Source organism: Suricata suricatta, chromosome 9, assembly GCF_006229205.1.
Source record: "Suricata suricatta isolate VVHF042 chromosome 9, meerkat_22Aug2017_6uvM2_HiC, whole genome shotgun sequence".
Classification (NCBI taxonomy): Eukaryota; Metazoa; Chordata; class Mammalia; order Carnivora; family Herpestidae; genus Suricata; species Suricata suricatta.
Window position 1 is genome coordinate 53,147,921 of NC_043708.1, and position 18,261 is coordinate 53,166,181.

Here is an 18,261-nt window from a genome sequence, read left to right on the forward strand (position 1 = left end):
TATTAAGCAGGCTGTGTTGTAGCTTATGGGCAAGTAATAAATTGTATCATTTATCTTGAATGTATCATAGATAAGCTGCTATATAACGATTGCCACTTCAGATAGCTGTGAAATTAGGTGATTAACTAGTTGTTACTTAACCTTCTAATTTCTGTATAAGTCTAATTACATGAAATAGAAGTTGGTGTTTTGATTTTTTACTTTGCTTTTCTGTTTGGAGTGTCGTTGTAACTAGTGTATTGTAAATGATGGAAAATAATTGCATATGTTAAAAAAATAAATTGTGTTATATTAAAAAAAATAAAATAAAATATCCATAAATAAAAAAATAAATAAAAAGGAGAAGGTCTTATAGGCATGCCATGTTACTCTCCTAGAAAATTTCAAAGTCTACATATTTACATGCTGCAATTGAACCCGGTCTTTTTTGGGAAAAGAGGGTTGAGCACAGTAGCGCCTTTATATTTGTCATTCTCTGGTCATAATTCATCATGCAGAGCTTTTCCTACAGATTAGATACAAATGCTCTCCAATTTACCTAATATTTATTTGAGTAGTTCCTGAGTCTGCCACAGTGAAAGAGATAATCTAAGGCTATTGATGTTTTCTTAATATGGAGATTAGAAAAAGTCTAGTAACTATCTACATTTCCATATTAGACTTTATTATTCATGTGATGGTTCCTTATTTTCAATTCATGACATTATCCTAAGACCATATTCAGTTTCATAGCAAATGGTATATGCCAAAGGCCCAAACTTAATAACTTCTTTGCTCTATGAAATAGGTCCTTGGTTTTATATGCTTTGACAACTAGAGGACCTATTCAGCCCAAGAATTCTTTGTATAAATGAAGTGGATAAAGGAATTCCAAAAATTCTTTGCTTGGCTTACTATCTTATTTTCTGCATGCCTCCACACCCATTACATGGTGGAGGAATCACTTGCTCGTAATCACAGGATAGTGATTACAAAGCACTTCACATGCATGGCTTTTCTTCTGAAACATTTAATTTCTAATTGTATCCTTCATAGCCTTTAAAGTTGATTACAAAACACTTTCTATAACTTCATCAGGTTGCAATGATATCTTGAAGTATGAATACAGCTGAACTGTGTTCATTAATACTCTCCTTAATCAGGTATTTAAAGTTTGTCAGTCATAATAAAAATATTTTCCTGGCTCAATTCTAGGGGTCATGATTACATTGAAGATGGTTGTTTACCACACCAACCTCAAGGGATCTCAGGTACATTACCTAAATGTCAGCTCCAGTACCTTGTCCCTTTGAGATCCAAATGTAATTTGTTCAAAATCCATCACATGTGTGGTGGGAAGTCCTGCCTTCTTGATATCTGTTTTGTCTGGGTCTTTATTTCTGTTCCCATTGAAGTAGTTCATTTTTGGAATTATTTCACTAGCTTACCTATGTGTTAGAGTACATTAGGTTTAATTATCTTACAAACACTCCCTTCATCTCAGTAACCTTTTAGAGACTCTTCCCTCAGGATACCTCTGTAAACTCATTACTTTGACATAGCCACTATTACCAGTAAGATCAAAATAACTGTTTCTGGATCACACAAATACTGAAAAAAATTCTCTGTAAAATTTTCACACAGAGTTAAATGCATGTGAGAGGAAAGAATACCATAAAAGCAAACTCTATGCCAATATGTGCAGTTCTGGAATTATTTGGAAACTCTTTTGCAAAAGGGAGGTGTTATAATGATGATGTGGTAAAATAAAAATGTTAAGATGAAAACTCTTTCTTGTTGCTCTAGTAAATGCTAAAGCAACTCAGGCCAAGGTATCATAGTTACTCAATTATATTTCTTTAAGTGGGATTCTCTGTCATTTTAACATTTATGATTCTGCATGAAGTGTTATTTGTAACAGAAATAGCACAAGACAATAAAAGACAAAAGGGTGCGTTGACGCCAGCTGCTTCCAATGTCAGGAGTGGATTGTTTGAGGGAGAACTGAGCTAATGGACTTGCCATATACTGAGAAGTTGCTAAGATATTTATCGATATGACATCAGATTTAAATTTATGCCCACGCACACACACATATATATTCTGAAGTCCCATGTTGGGTGGTGTTTATACTTGAGAAAGAGGGAAATGAGAAAAATTCTAATGACTGTCCGTGGCAAGTGGCCCAGAACTAAGAGATAGGACACAGTGTTCTCCTGATGATCAGAGATATTTTTGCAGAACACCAGTCTCCAAGAAGGTCACTCATAATGATGATGGAGAGAGTTAAAACAAGACATATTATGTCTAAACACAGACAAGAAGAATCTATGAAGACTACAAAGCTGATTCTTCTCGATGTATCTATATCTATATATATCTATGTATCTTTCCTAGCTTCTTTACTAAATTCAGCTTTAGCCCTACTTCATTCCTCCCACTTTCAAACAAAAATAGGAGTATTGATTCTGTTTTCTGGAAGTAGTTAAACCTAAAGGGAAACCGTGCGCCCTTAAACTTTCCCCAGTATCACCGAACCCAAGCCCAAATCTCCTTAATATCTCAGAGGCACTCCATGACACAATGTACATACGCAAATGGGAGAAACTCACTTTTTAGGTTTTACGAGAGTTTCATGACTCTTTCTATAGACCCATTGCTCTGACCAAATACCATTAATTTTATAGGCCATTATAATGAGACAGATTAAAAAGTAAAAATTAGATTTTTGATGCAAAATCTTGAAAAAATTTTATTCTAGTATATTTTAGTAAAATTACTCAGGTGACACTCTACATTTTAACCACATTAACTGTGTGCCCCTGTGCTATGTTTTGTTAATAAAATCTGGGGCAAGACACATTCATGCTTCCCACGTATTAATATTGATACTAGGGTTTTTACTCTTGCTACATCAGAACAGAAATCCTCTTTTTCCCTTTCACAAGACTTAACACATTCTATACCTTATCTTTAATATTATTAATTGAAACAATTTGAGGTCATCAGATTAAGTCTTATGTTCTAACAAAACACACAAGTAACAAACTACAAGCACAACAAGTGGCAGATCTGAGTAGAGGAAGATTACTTCAGCTAACTTAAGAGCCAAGAAAATATGCCTGGTCATTTTATTACTGGGTGGACTTTGGTAAGGATTGTGATCTTATGAACAAAACTAAATTAAGGCACTATTTTTTTCTGTTTATTTTCTTTTAGCAATAAAAAATAAGTATTTCAAGACCCATTACATCAGGATACTTTTGTTAATAATATTCAGGAATCATCACTGATTTTGAAACATCTGGGATACCTCCATATACTTCAACATATGTTCCAACAAACACAGAATTGTTTGACTGTATCTTGTAAGTATTTTTTGGATCTCTTTCCTTGTCTTCATTTTCAGTGCATTCTGGCTTCTTGAAATAGATCTTTAAATGGCCTCTCAAGGTCCAATCTTATTCTACTATCATCAATTTTTATTTCACCTTCAGTTACCTTTCTAAAATACAAATCTGATAATGTTTTTTCCATGCTAGAAGCAAGTTTATTACTCTGGTAATAAAGTCCATCCTTTTACAACACCTTATGAGCTGTGTTCCTCTCGATCTCCACTTTTCTCAATATTCTCTTAATAAAAATGTCCACTACATATAATGCTTACATTATGGCATTTTTTAGAATTAAATTTTATGAATTAATTATACTTCAACAAGACATATAACAATTACTTATTCTTTCACTGTTGTTGATTTTTGTATCAACACTTTCCCATTAACACTTGAGCTTTTTAAAAACTATTTCTTTGACATAGTACATCTTCATATATCTTAAGAATATTTTTTATTTTTATAGGTACATGAATTATATTTTAATTCATACATATTTGTTAGACTCTTGTGTAGCTGAAAATATGTTTATGACTATTAAAAGATCAGCAAATTAATTTTAAAATTCTTGAATGAAAAAAATTATGTTCTTTTGGCTATATTTTTTCTGTTCTCAAAAGTTTCTCACAATTTATTTGAGGATAGTATGTTTTGAAGTGCTTTCTAAAAATGAGTTCTTAAAAATGTTTCTGAAGGCACATATGGTTTTTCTTTATCCTTAGACTTGCAAGAAAGTTGCCCAGTTCCACGTAAGTATAAGCATGTTTTAATTATTTTATCCAGTCTACTTATGGCATTTTTGTTCAGTTCAGAGTCTTATTTCAATTATATTCTCAAGTACAGTTCCCCTTCCATTGGCTTAGCTTTTACTTTCTTCAAAGAACCAATAATCCTTGATTACGTATCCACATATTCTCAGTGTCGTCAGTCACCTCTTTTTCATTGCTTTAAGGTCTCTGTTGTCTTCCAACATGTCCAGTTTTTAACCCTCAACGGTCACACTTCTGTTCTATATTTCCCCAATATGAAACTGCAAACATCCATGTCAAATCCTTACTTTTCTTTGCCATTCTTTTTATCTGGCCAATTTCCAGGTGGTTTGCTATACTCTCGCCCTACTTAATCTAGAGGAAAACCGTGCCCCCTAAAATCTTTCACCAAAATCACCAAGGCCAAATCTTCTCAGCACCTCTTTAAGATGCTCCATACATCTCAGGTGTGTTTCTGATGTTCTTGACTGGTGGGGATCTGGTATGTACTGGATGTTCGTGCCCTTCAAAATTTCTATATTAAAATTCTACCACCCTCACCCCTGCAAGGTGATAACATTAGGAGACTGACCTTTGGGCAGTGTTCAGTCATGAGGCCTTCATGAATGGGATTAGTGTTCTTACCCAAGACACCCTACAGATCTCCTGAACCCCTTCCGACTTCTGAAAAGCCAGTCCTCTATGGACCAGGAATCAGGCTCTCACCAGACTCTGAATGAAGCCTCCACAACTGTGATAAATACATTTCTGTTGTTTATAAGCTACCCAGTCTATGATATTTTTTATAGCATCTCAAATGTACTAAGACAGATTTAGACACCTTTTAAGATAATTGCCAAATCCCAATATCAAGGCCTTAATATTAGACCTATCAAAGCACTTTCTAGCCTTCTTGTTAAGTATATGGTTGTGGTAAGTTATAAAATATGGGCACAAATTTTGTATCCTCTTGGAGTGTCCTTCCAAATGACCTAAGCCAATTTTGTGAACGTGTTTTGGCAATGAGACAATAGCAAACATGACACAAAATGACATTTGTAAAGTACTTCTTTGCAGTTCTTCTCTTGCTGCTTTTGGAACTACTTGCCAGGTGAAGAAGCCCAGCCTAGCCTACCAGCAGCATGAGGAGAGACAGAAGGACCTGGCCAAATTAATCCCATCATCCTAACTGATACTGGGCCAACCACAAAGCAAAAGAGTAATTTGTTCACACCACCCTGTTCCTAGTTCAGCCAACTGCAAAGAACAGCTGAGCTGGTCCAAACTAATAGAAATACTCCTGTAAACCACGGGAGTGGTCGTGAGAAATAATAACATGCTTGTATTTTAATCCACTAGTGGGTGTGGGATGATTTGTTGCATAGGAAATTCAACTAGTAACAGGCAAGATAGTCTCAACTATAAAAGGAACCATTTAGTATGGAAACCGTTGAGTAACATCTGCTCTATTTACATAGAATGGAAATTATCAACCTGAGAATGAGCTCTCTCTAATGCTCTAACAAGTCAGTTAAGGAAATGGAGGCTGTTCTTCAAGGCAGAAACTCTTACATGCCCTTCATTTATTCCAACAGCCACAGGTCTTATGGGACTAGCCTATCCATGTTGAATACTTCAAAATAAGCATACTAACCAGGAATATTATACCTCAGGATAGCACATTTCCCTTTAGGAGCTTTCCCTAGTGATATTAAACTTTTCTTGCATATCCTTTGCAAATAAACTTTGCAATGGGTAAATTGTTTCGGGTCGAGTTTAAATAAAGTTAGAAATTTTTGTGTCCATATTGGGACATTATTTTTCTCCTAATGGTAGAATACCAAAAATTACATGATTCTTATTTATAATAGCAACTCTGCAATAATTTGAATATTTAGTTTTTTAAAAGAAAAATTAAAATATCTGAGACAAAGATTGATACATAGTGAATGTATGTTCAATGAGAGAAACTCACCTTTCAGTTTTATGACAGTGTTTGTTTACCCCTGCTGCAGACCATGTTGCTCTGACTAAATACCCTCAATATTATAGGTCATTATAATCCGACTAAGACTAATGTACTAATGTACTCTTCCATCTGAGCCAGCCAGGCACCGCGGGCCATGCTCATCAAGCCAAACGTTTGGTGTATTAGAATTTGTGAGGTGAGAGGGCAGGAGAGGGTTACAGGGTGTTGTCCTCTTAAACAGTCAGTTTTCAGCCCAGGTCTCTCTGTCCTGACCGGCGGTAGGACAGGATAAAGATTAGGTTTTGATATAATAATTTCACAATCGTGAAAAAATCATTCTAGTATATTTTGGCAAAGTTACTGAGATGACCACTGTAAGTTTTAACTGCATGAACTATATATACCTGAACTATGATTTGCTAATAAAATGTAGAGCAAGACCCATTAATGTTCCATGCTTATTTACTATTGATACTATCGTTTTCACCCTTACTCTATCAGAAAAACAATCCCTTTTTCCCTTTCACAACACTTAACACATTCTATATCCTATCTTTAATATTCTGAATTCAAACACTGATTCAATCCCTGCAGTTATCAAATTAAGTCTTATGTTTAAAGTCTTGGTAATCTTCAACATATTCAGTGTTTTATTATTCAATAGTCATGCATCTGTTCTATATTTCTCCACATAAAGCTGCCAACATTCTTGTCAATTCCCTTCCTTTCTTTGCCATTCTTCTTATCTGGCCCTTTTCCCACTAGCTTGCCATACTTTCTTCCTACAAGTCTCTCTGATTAGATACAGCCATTTCCCAAATGTCAAAATATTACATTTACTCTTAAAGGAAGATGATTTTATAGCACTGATTATTATTAGTTTTACACTCAGATGGTGGCTTCGGTTCTAACACCCTTTTTAAAGCTTTTGTTTCCTTTACTAACAATGTGATTAATTCCCAGCAGGAAAACTTTCTAAGCGTAGGTATAATTAGTACGATCCGACAGTTCTGTGTCCTACAACTCCATATTTAGGCCTACTACTTTCCTATTACTTTATCAACATGGTAGCTTTCACTTTAATATCCATGTTAATTGACAGCTTTATTGATTATATGTAGAAAATTTTAACCACTTCCTAGTATTGATTTTACTTGTAGCAAAATGGATGATTTGTACTTCACACCATATTTAGCAGCTCCATATTTCAGTAGAACCTCAAATAAAGGACAATTTAGTCAAAATCACATTGGATATTTAAACAAGTTGATATTTGATAATTATTACAGATTGACTATTTGTAAAACAAAAGACCTCTCGAAGTTTATTATTTAAATAGTAATATGAAGAAGAAGAAGAAAAGACAGGACCAATAATTAAAATTGGGTCGAAGAGAATCAAATTATCTTTATAACATACACAAACAACAGAAGAGGTGGGGCCCTAAAAATCATACTGTTTTTGAAACTGAGTAGCTAAATTCATGCCAAAGAACTAAATGGCATGCCTGTGATGATACCCATGGGTATAGAGAGTATTGCTACCTAAACTAGTATCCAGTCATTATGTTAAACAGAGGAGTTAACATTTGCAGAGAACTGGTGCTATGTAAAACCCATTATCTAATTTATTTTTAAAACAATCCTGTCATATAGATATCACATTCCCATTTTACAGATGACGCACTTGGCCCAGACATAGTAAATAACAAATTATGTTTCAGTAAGACTTAATGATATAGAACCAACGTTCATGTGCACAACCTAAGGAAGCATCTTCCTCCATGTCTGTGTCCTCTACCACCAGGAAGTGTACTTCCTCTATCTGTTTACAGATCACAAAACATTCATTATGTGAATAACTCTACAATGCAGGGAATAGCATGTACTGTACTCAATTATGATACAATCTATTATTATAAAGACTCTACTTAAAATCATAAAAATATATTTCTATATATGCCTTTAAATTTTGTAACCAACACAAGTTTTATAAAAGGGTCCCATCATACTTGATCATGAAATATGAATGTTTATTTCTTTGATTATTAACTATCAAATTGTAAAACATATTGCTTTACTTGCTCCAAGATTGTAGATATGATTCAGTAAAATATTTATTTGTAATTATTTGGATAAATGTAAAAGAATATATGGGCTAACTTATTTTTTGTGGTCTAAAATATGGTGTCCACCACACATTTTTTCTGTTGAGGTAAAATGGATAATAAAAATAAATTTTAAGTTTAGAAGTCTATATAAATGGAAAAAGATTGAATGGAAGTCTGAGGAAATAATACCTGAGATATTCTGGAAAAGAAAACATTAACAAAACTTTCTACTCTAACATCTTTCACATTTTTGTTTTAAATTTATATAGATAGAAATACATAAATAGAAATATAACTGAAAAACAAAATGCAGATATTTAAATATACTGGAATATTCAAATAGATATAACTCAAGATTCTATTTTTTTCAAAACACATCTACATATTCCATGAAAGGCATTTATTAATTTCCTCAGGAGCACTAGTTCATCTGTGAGAAAGAACTAGCAAATATCAACATTAGCCACTGTGAACATTTATGATAGCATCGCCTGAGGCAGGTTCTCTGAAGACTGCTCATAGAGAATTTCTGGAACTCATCAGCAGACAATATTCTCCCTAACTTGTACATTAATAAAGGAAAGAGAAAGTTGTATCCAAGGTTGGTTGTCAAGAATAGTTTAGGATTCATTATCTGCAGCACCTTAAAAGAAAGTGGCTAATGCACTGCTTCTTATCACAAATTGGGAATGATTAAAATGCATAATTAAGAGATATACTTGGGAAATAGACTACAAACCATTCATTTAAAACAGGGCCTTTGGCAATGAATGCATTGTTTTACGTGCTGGGTGTGGCTGACCACCTAAAATAGATCAGTAATAATTTTGATTATAGAAAAACATAGGATCCCAGGAAGACAGAGTGAGATCTTCTGGGAAATATTTAATTGTAACCATGTGGTAAACACACTTTAATATTTGGCTGACTGATTCATTTCTGTGTTTATTCTTTAGTAGAAAACAGATTTCATCAGGGCTCAATCTAACACTTTCTTTCATACTTCTGAAAAGTTTCAGCTGCATATTTTATATGGGATTCTATCAATTGCATAAAGAAATACAGATGTGACCACCTATCATGAGAGAAGGCTGATGTTTGAAAAATTCCCAGGGAAGATGAGAGATCGCTTGATACTTTCAGGCACATGTCAGTATAGAAAGGAGGAATGATAATAGGAATGCTTGGTGGAGATGTATGCATGATGGTGTGAGGCAGAGTTGTCCTAAAACATATTAAGACATAACGATATTAGAACAATTGGATTCTAGTTCTCTTTGACTAACTACCTGTGTGAAGTTTACCAAATTACTCTGACTTTCTGAGCATCATTTCAAAAACCCAAGATTGAATAATTAGGTGATATTTCTAGTTTCTCAATCACTTCAAAAATTCAGTTTTTACTTATTTATGTTTTCTGGTATAAAAATTTGATTCTTTACTTATAAAATAAGTAAGTGATGGTAACATGAGGTACAGCATAGTGATTATAGTTATATTGTGTATTTGAAAGTAGCTAAAAGAGTAGATCTTAAAAGTTACCATCATAAAAAATTACTATGTATGGCAAAGAATGTTAACTAGACCTCCTCTGGTGATCATTTTGCAATATTTCCAAATATTAAAACCTTTTGTATACCTGAAACTAATATAACGTTTTAGGTTAATTACATCTTCATTTTAAAAAGAAAAATATTTTTCTTTAACCACAAAAACTACATAGAAAGTTTTTGTCTATTCAGTATATTTAAGGTATATTTAAATACTATTTTAATTCATACTTCTGTCCTCTTTCCCTCATTATTTCTTTCAGTTGAGTTTTGGGTTACATTTTTTTTTTTTTGACATTTTAAGTAGGCTCCATCCCCAAAGTGGGGCTTGGACTTACGACCTTGAGATCAAGAGTTGCATGCTCTACTGACTGAGCCAGTCTGGTTCACCTGGGCTACATTTCTTATAAGTAAGCCTGCCCACCTGAACATACGTGCACGCGTGCACACACACACACACACACACACACACACACACATTCAAACAATAGAAAATATTTTTGGCTACATGGTAAAATAGCAACTAATAAAAACGTAAGTAAATCTTTATTTTAAAATTGTGATTATAGTCAATAATATGTATTTTTAATTCTATTAAAATATATTCAATTACTAATAGCTTTTGAGTGAAAGGAAGGCTAACATTTTGATTCAATTTTGATTAATATTTTGGTCTTGAATAAGTGTGAATGTTGTCCCTGGGTTCTGAATAATGTTATTTTTCCTCTTTGGAATCTCCTAGATATCAATTTATTTCCAAAGACTATTCACAAATAGGTTTATTATCACACTCATCCATTAAATTCAATTACTATCCAACCAAGTAGTTGAATTAAGTATTGCCTATACTGAATATTGGATTTTTCTTTTTTTTTTTTTTACAATAAAAATATGTATTTAGGCTTGGTCAATATAGGCAAGATATACTTGAGGGCCGCCTAGGTGGCTCAGTTGTTGAAGTATCTGACTCTTGATTTCAGCTCAAGTAATCATCTCATAGTTGGTTATGAGTATAGCGTCAGGGTCTGCACTGGGCATAAAGCCTGATTAAGATTCTCTCCCTCTCCTCCTGCCTCTCCCCTCCCCTCCCCTCTTCTCTCTCTCAAAAAAAATTAAAAAATTTTAACTACTGTAGGACTTTATCAGCAAGTCTAACTTTTAGTGATAAACCTACTGTATTGTACAAACTTAGTCAAAAACCTACATCTACCCTAAGTATAACAACATGACCAAAATGCCCTTACACAGCACAGATTTTAGAATAGAGACAGATTCCTACAGACATCATTGTGTTATACTTTCTTTAAGGAAATATCTCCATTTACAACTACATATTAACTCATATAAAAATAACTTGACCCTACACAAAATATCCTTTCAGCAACATTCATGGTAATTAAGTGTCACAATTTCCAAAGTGGCAGAGGTATTAAAGTGACATAAGGAAAAAAAAAAAAAAAGAAAAAGAAAAGAAAGATAAATGCAATCACATAAAAGGTAAATTGTGACAAAAGTAGCGTTAATTTTCTGGACAGTAATCTCTCCCAAATTAAATGACACTATATAAAAATTTGCTGCAAAAAAATACTACAAAACTGAACTCTGTACATTTACCCTTGAATCCAAACCATTCTGAAGGTGGCAGGAACCTGTAGTTCAGTTATATCCTTCTCACGTACTTTTTTGTTTCCCTTCTTGAGGGTCATGATTGCAGTCTGTGTCATTTGAGTTGTGTGTGAGAGTTTTCACGGCCTGTGGGAAAGACTGCACCTATGTAGACTACCCCCCATTTAGTCAGTTTACATAACTACTACTTCCTCTGCCAGTTCTCCCCTCTGAGCTGTTGGAGCATTTACTACCATTTCCCAGAGAAGGAAAAGCTATCTTCTGCTGTGTCCTTCTCCCTGAGAAATCCAGGCCCAGATGTGCTCTGCCAGGAGGAACTGCCGTTACTTGGACTAATGCCCAACTGACTGCAGTCTTTCCCTGTGGCCTCTGACTGTCCTTCAGGCTTCAAAGTATAGTCCTGCTGGTATTTGGGACTGGAGCCTGAGATGGCTGCTGTTAGTAATAAGCCAGCCTCTGGCTGGCGTGTCTCTCTCAGTTGCTGATGAAGAACTACCCTAGTGCTCAGCATGCCCTCTACTTTGTCGTCAAGTTGAATGATGAAGTCATTCCGTTCATCCTGACTGCTTTTAAGCTCCTATTTTCTTCCATAAAGCCAACTCTGCTTCACGTTATGCAATACGTCCCTGGGACAACTGACTTCCAAGCTCTTGTTTCTCCTGGTTAAGCAGTCAGCATTTGTCATTAACGTTTTGCCTGTTTGGCTCATTGGAGTTTAGACCCAGAAGTTCGACAGTCGCAAAGTCCACATTCTCCACATTCTTATTGGCAAAACTGATACCCAGTGTCACACACTGTCTCTAAGTCACTATGCTCATGATTAAGAACAATACCTACTCCATTTTTACATTTTACTGAAATTTTATATCTTTAAATTATGATTTTAAATCTGTAGGTTTCCATTCCTCCAAACTGTCTGAAGACACATACTTGAGACTTCTGGTTTTCTATTTTCTTCAAACAGAAACGTTTCTCAAGTGCCTACATGCTCTAGAAGGGGAATGAATTTTGGGGAGGTGGCCACCTCTTTGAAATAGTCCCATATCATCAGGCCTCTGAAGCAGGGGAAGGGGGAAGACAAAAAAGCTGAAACATAAGGTTCATCTGGTAAGTTTTACATTAGTCATGATAAGCTGGAGAGTGAAAGATTGTGGTGTTTGTTTGTTTGTTTGTTTTGGGGGGTTGGTCTTGAATAGTCTGAGTCTTGCTTGGAAAGCAGTACTTTTTCCTCGTGGGATGGTCAGTGAAGTCTTGGCTGAGGAGGATTTATTTACCTAGCCAGCAGAAACTTCTAGGCACTCAGTTAATGTGGGGCTTGTTCCAGTTTGCCTTTAGTCTGTTCACTTTTATGTAAACCAAGTTGATCACTGGGTCTACCATTTTGATTCTCAGTTGGGCACTGCTAGGCTGCTGGATCTGAGTACTTCACTCTTGCATCTCTTGCTCCTTGATTGCTAGTCGCATTACAAGAATGTCCTACCTAAGTACAGGCTCTTGTGGCTTTAATTTTTCATCAGATTCCTTTAAGCCAGGTCACCCATTAGAATTAAAATCTGGGGTCTCTTGTGACTCAGTGGGTTACGCGGCCAACTCTTGACTTCAGCTCCAGTCATGAGACTGAGCCTCATGTCGGGTGCCATGCTGACAGCATAGAGCCCGTTTGGGATTCTGTCTTGCTCTCTCTCTCCACTCCTCCCCTACTTGCACTCTCTCCAAATAAATAAATAGACATGCAAAAAAGTCTTAAACATGAAAAAAAATATTTGTGTACTTGCCCTCCAAAACTTGGACAAATAATAGCCCATATTGTTTCATGTTAGAATTAACTCATCTCCTGCCATAACTGTGAAGTCTGTTTCACTCAGTCAAACCTTTTTGGGAAGAGGTTCCTCTTTGGTCAGCTTGACTCCTCTCCAGACTGAGGCTGTCCAGTGCCAGTCACCTAAGCAAAGGCCAGGCTGCTGACTTGCAACCCAGGCTGCCAGACCCTGCAACCTCCAGCCTCCCAACTTCCCCTTCTGCTGCAGCCTTGGTGCTCCCGCTCCCTGTTCTAGATGGGTTTTTTTTAGTGTCTTTGAAACCTTAATTTTCCCTTGAAAATCAAAAGTTCTTATTGTGTGTAGATGGATCCACTAACACTGAATGATACAGATGAAGACACTGTTAGTCTACACTTGTGAACCAGATACTACTATTTGACACGATGATGCAGATGCTCAGTTTATGTTAGCTAATTATATGTAGTACTTCTGCTTGTATGCATGTATGCATACACACATACATACATATATTTGCATACATGTAAGGTCATACAATTTTATAGCTATAACCTGTGAAGTCATGGATGCTTAAGGATTGTTCTATAAAGCAGGTAATATTCAAACACAATATTACAACTTTGAAAAGCAATGTACACAAATTCCAGAATTTCCTTGACAGATTGCTATAATGACAAATAAATATACATGACTGCTGTTTCTATACTAACAGGATAGACTTAGGTAACCAAATACAGGATATATATATTTTATGTTCACACCCATCCACCCCCATCCCCCATGATAAAAATTTGTTCTTTATATATACATTATTGATTATATCTCATAACCAATAAATTAAAAAATAGGCTTGACTATATTCCTCTAATATTTCTAAATATAGGGACATCCAAAAAAGTTTGAAATGATTGAAACTTTGGTTTTCTGTTGATATTTGCTCTCATTTATGTTATAGTTTGATTTTCATGAAAAACTGTATTATAGACATATGATAGATAAATATAGAGACAGATTTATATTTTTCTAATTTTATATGCAGAATAAGTCTTTTTAAAAAATTTTAATGTCTTTTATTTATTTTTGAGAGACAGAGAGAGACAGTGTGAGCAGGGGAGGGTCAGAGAGAGAGGGAGACACAGAATCTGAAGCCGGCTCCAGGCTCTGAGCTAGCTGTCAGCACAGAGCCCGACATGGGGCTTGAACCCATGAACTGTGAGATCATGACCTGAGCTGAAGTCAGACACTTAATTGACTGAGTCACCCAGGCACCCCAGAATAATTCTTATCATTGAGAGAATTAAATTAGATCTTTCTGACTCAGATGCAAAAGCAAATCTATGTATATCTGGGTTCTCAATGTCACCATAATTGACACCTGGGACTAAATAGTTAATTATGAGAGGTTGTCCTAAACCATATAGAATATTTAACAGCACCCTGGTCTCTGTCCACTAAATGCCAGTGGCAACCACCACCACTCCCAGCTGAGACAAGCAATGGACGCATACATCTCAGGCCATGTATATCAAAGATGTCTCCAGCTGTTGTCAAATGTTCCCTGGAAGTCAGATTGGCCTCTGTTTGAGCAACTGGTCTAATGTTTTATAAACATTCATTACCAGTCAAATATACATTAATGATAAGGAATAAATTGCATATTTAAGCATTTGAACTATAGGAAAAATGAATACAAAACGTTGATGAGATTCACAAACTCTTCTAATCATTCAAATCTTGAGTCTAAGATATTTTAAAATGTTAGATACATCAGCAAATTTCTTTCCTAAAAATTAAGTTATCTAATATGTAATAAAAATCACACACAATATATCTTAGAAACTTTAAAAGGTCTAAGATTTTATACTATGTACAAGCTAATGAATTTGCTTGCCATGGTTTTATGTATGCTGATGGTGACCTAAGATTCCGGAGTCAAAGATGCACAGTTCATTGCCAATCAATAGCAGTAGCCAGACTATCTGCTTTATTTATATAAGTTTCCTAAGTCCCATTTTTTACAGGGAGACAGAGAGCCTGATGATAACTATATACACAGAGTATATTATATTATGGGAGAGGAACTCTGAGTCTAGAGAGTTCAAATCTCTTCTAATGGGGAATTAGTGTACTGTCCCTTTGTTTCAGAAGTGTTAATAGCTCTATCTTTCAAGCCTGTTTTGCAATGAAAATATCCTATAAAAAAAGTCTGGAAGAAAGACAGCCAGTGCTTTGCCCCCAAGATATACAAAAACATGAGACCCAGGGAGAATTGTTTCTCAACAGGTACTATATACAAATAGATTACATTAAATATAACTCAAATTTAATTATTGCAAAACAAATTAAAATCAAATATGTCTAGCATATACTGATTTATCACCATTATAAAAATGTAAAACCTTATGTAAGATGTGTAATGGCTAGCCCCAAATTTAGAAAGAAAAGTAACCATGCTTTTAATTATCTGCCTGTTTTCCACTTCTAGAAAAAGAGCACCCTTTGGTAATTACAGAATCATATTTGAGAACTGGCCTGCCTAGATTCAAATTTTGGTTTCCACTTACCAGTGATATGACTTCAGCAGAGTTTTCTTCTTTCAACTGTTCATCGTTCAACCTCAGTTTCTTCTGTAAAAGAAAGATGCCAATATTTGTCACATCAGCTGTTGTTAAAATTACAAATGATAATTCACACAATGTATATTGCATAGAAAGTAAATTCTCAATAAATGCTATCATTTCTTTTTCACTGTATGAGTGCATTCACTCTGCTAGCCACTGAGGCAAGCATTGATATGCCAAGATAAATAAGACATGATCCTTGTTTTCATGAAAATGAAGGTTGTTGGATGAGAGAAACATTCATCATAAGTTATTTATCTTCAAATATGCTAAAATTATGTAGAAAATACTATATTTTCTATCAAGAATGTCTTTTATGCTTTATAATTAAAGAAAACACGAATATAATTTATAAACTAAAGCACAATTTTTATGTATTTTATTTTACCTGAAAAGGGAGTTTTCCCTATCACTGGATAACATAGAAATAACCATATTTTGTATCATGGTATTTGGAGATTGAATGAAAATTAAAATTCAATAATATAATTGCTTCTTTTAAACCATTTAACATAGGCTTATGGTTAAATACTCATTCTAAAACATTGATTATGTAGTATATCATTGCCATATTTTAGCAACCTAGTAAAATAAGAGATGGCACTAACATTTATTACCATTTCCTTAAGACACTTTTAAATTTATTTTAAGTTTTTAATGTTTTTTATTTGTTTCTGAGAGAGAGGGAAAGACAGAGCATGAGCAGGAGAGAAGAGAGAGAAAGGGAGACACAGAATCCCAAGCAGGCTCCAGGCTCTGAGCTGCCAGCACAGAGCCTAAGATGGGGTTTAAAACCATGAGCAACAAGATAATGACCTGAGCCAAAGTAGGACACTCAATCACCTGAGTCACCCAGGTACCACTGAAGTTTTTTACCTTCTACATACAATTTCTAGAAAACTAAATTTATCTCAGATTGGGCATTATATTAAATTTTTTTGTGATTTTTTTTTATATTTCTGGATTTAATTACAGGCTACTTTTTGTTTTGTTTTTAATCTCTATCTTTTCCTTAGCATTAGTATTCTAAAATAGGTAAGACTCATGTTCTTGATATTTTCTAATATCACTTCAGATTTTCTTTCTCTTTGGCAATTTGGCATACCGTTTCTTCTACTTGAATTACCCTTTACCTCCATGATTCAGTTTACATGCTAACTCAGCAAAAATTCTCTTTGATCATTCTATGAAAAATTAACCCATATGAATTTCTGTAACATGCTTCTATCTTTCATCCATTATTTTTTTCTAATCAGTATCTGTTGCACTTTAACTATGTGCCAAGCACTCTGCAATGTGCCTAAAAGAGAATAAATATGGTGCCACTTCCTCCTCTCCATGAACGTGAGGTTTAGAAGTGAATATTGGTTTGTAAACTTACTATTTTCATTCCATACAATGACTTTCTGTAGCCTGTTAACTATGTGAACAGGAAGACACAAAGGTGAGGAATAAGCTCATACTTGAAAATACTAGGGCACAGCTAATGAATAAAATAGGAAATACATTCTAAGAAGTAGAAGAGGGGGAAAGGAACATTTTAAAAGCAGGATATATTTTCCTGAAATCTTATGTTTAGTATGTCTGGAATACAGGTATGTGACAGGTGATCCTGTTTCTAGGATCCCCACTGGAATGAAGTATATTTAATAAATTAACCCAGGGGCACCTGGGTGGCTCAGTTGGTTAAGGGTCCTACTTCGGCTCAGGTCATGATCTCAGGGTTTGTGGGTTCAAGCCCCGCGTCGGGCTCTGTGCTGACAGCTCAGAGCCTGGAGCCTGCTTCACATTCTGTGTCTCCCTCTTTCTCCGCCCCTTCCCCATTAATGCTCTGTTTCTGTCTCAATAATAAATAAACATCAAAAAATTTTAAATAAATAAACACAAAGAATAGAAATATGAAGTTTTCATAGTCAATTATTTTTGTTTGTAGTATTATGCCGGTTATTGATAAATTCCTTTCCCACTGCAAATTGACCGGGTTAGACTGCTCTGTGAAAATGATACTTGCCTTTGAAATTTTTTTCTCCGTTCCAGCTGGAATGAAGTTGAAAGTTGAAGGACGGGAAGAGGCATTCCAGGAAGAAGGCTCTCTCCCCCCGTTCGCTACCGCTCACTCAGCGGTGGAAGCCTACAGTCTCCTACACTCCTCCAGCGCCCATGCCTGCGGGGTCCCCGGCTGGCAGCCCTGAGCAGCTGCCCTTCCCCAAGCACGACCCAGCCCCGCTTCCCCGCAGTCTCTCCAGCTCCTCCGCGCACGCTCGCGGGGTCTTCTACCCCAGGCTCCCACAGGACACACCTGTGCGCGCGGGGCGGCAGGTGCACTCCTCCCTCCTTCCCCCGCACGCCACCTGCGGTCTTATGGCAGCGTCCCTCAGACCCCTGCAGGACCCAAGGCTTCTGGGCTCTGCTCCTTCAGTGCCGGGGAGCCAACCGCCCTCACAAAGGACAGCTTTGCCTGTCACCCAAGAGAGCAGATTTTTGTCA

The 18,261-nt window shown here is 35.6% G+C and overlaps 1 pseudogene; it reads right to left on the bottom strand.

The window, feature by feature from the left end:
* Positions 1–11,336: 11,336 nt before the first annotated feature.
* Positions 11,337–16,913, bottom strand: LOC115302214 (annotated as a pseudogene).
* Positions 16,914–18,261: the final 1,348 nt, after the last annotated feature.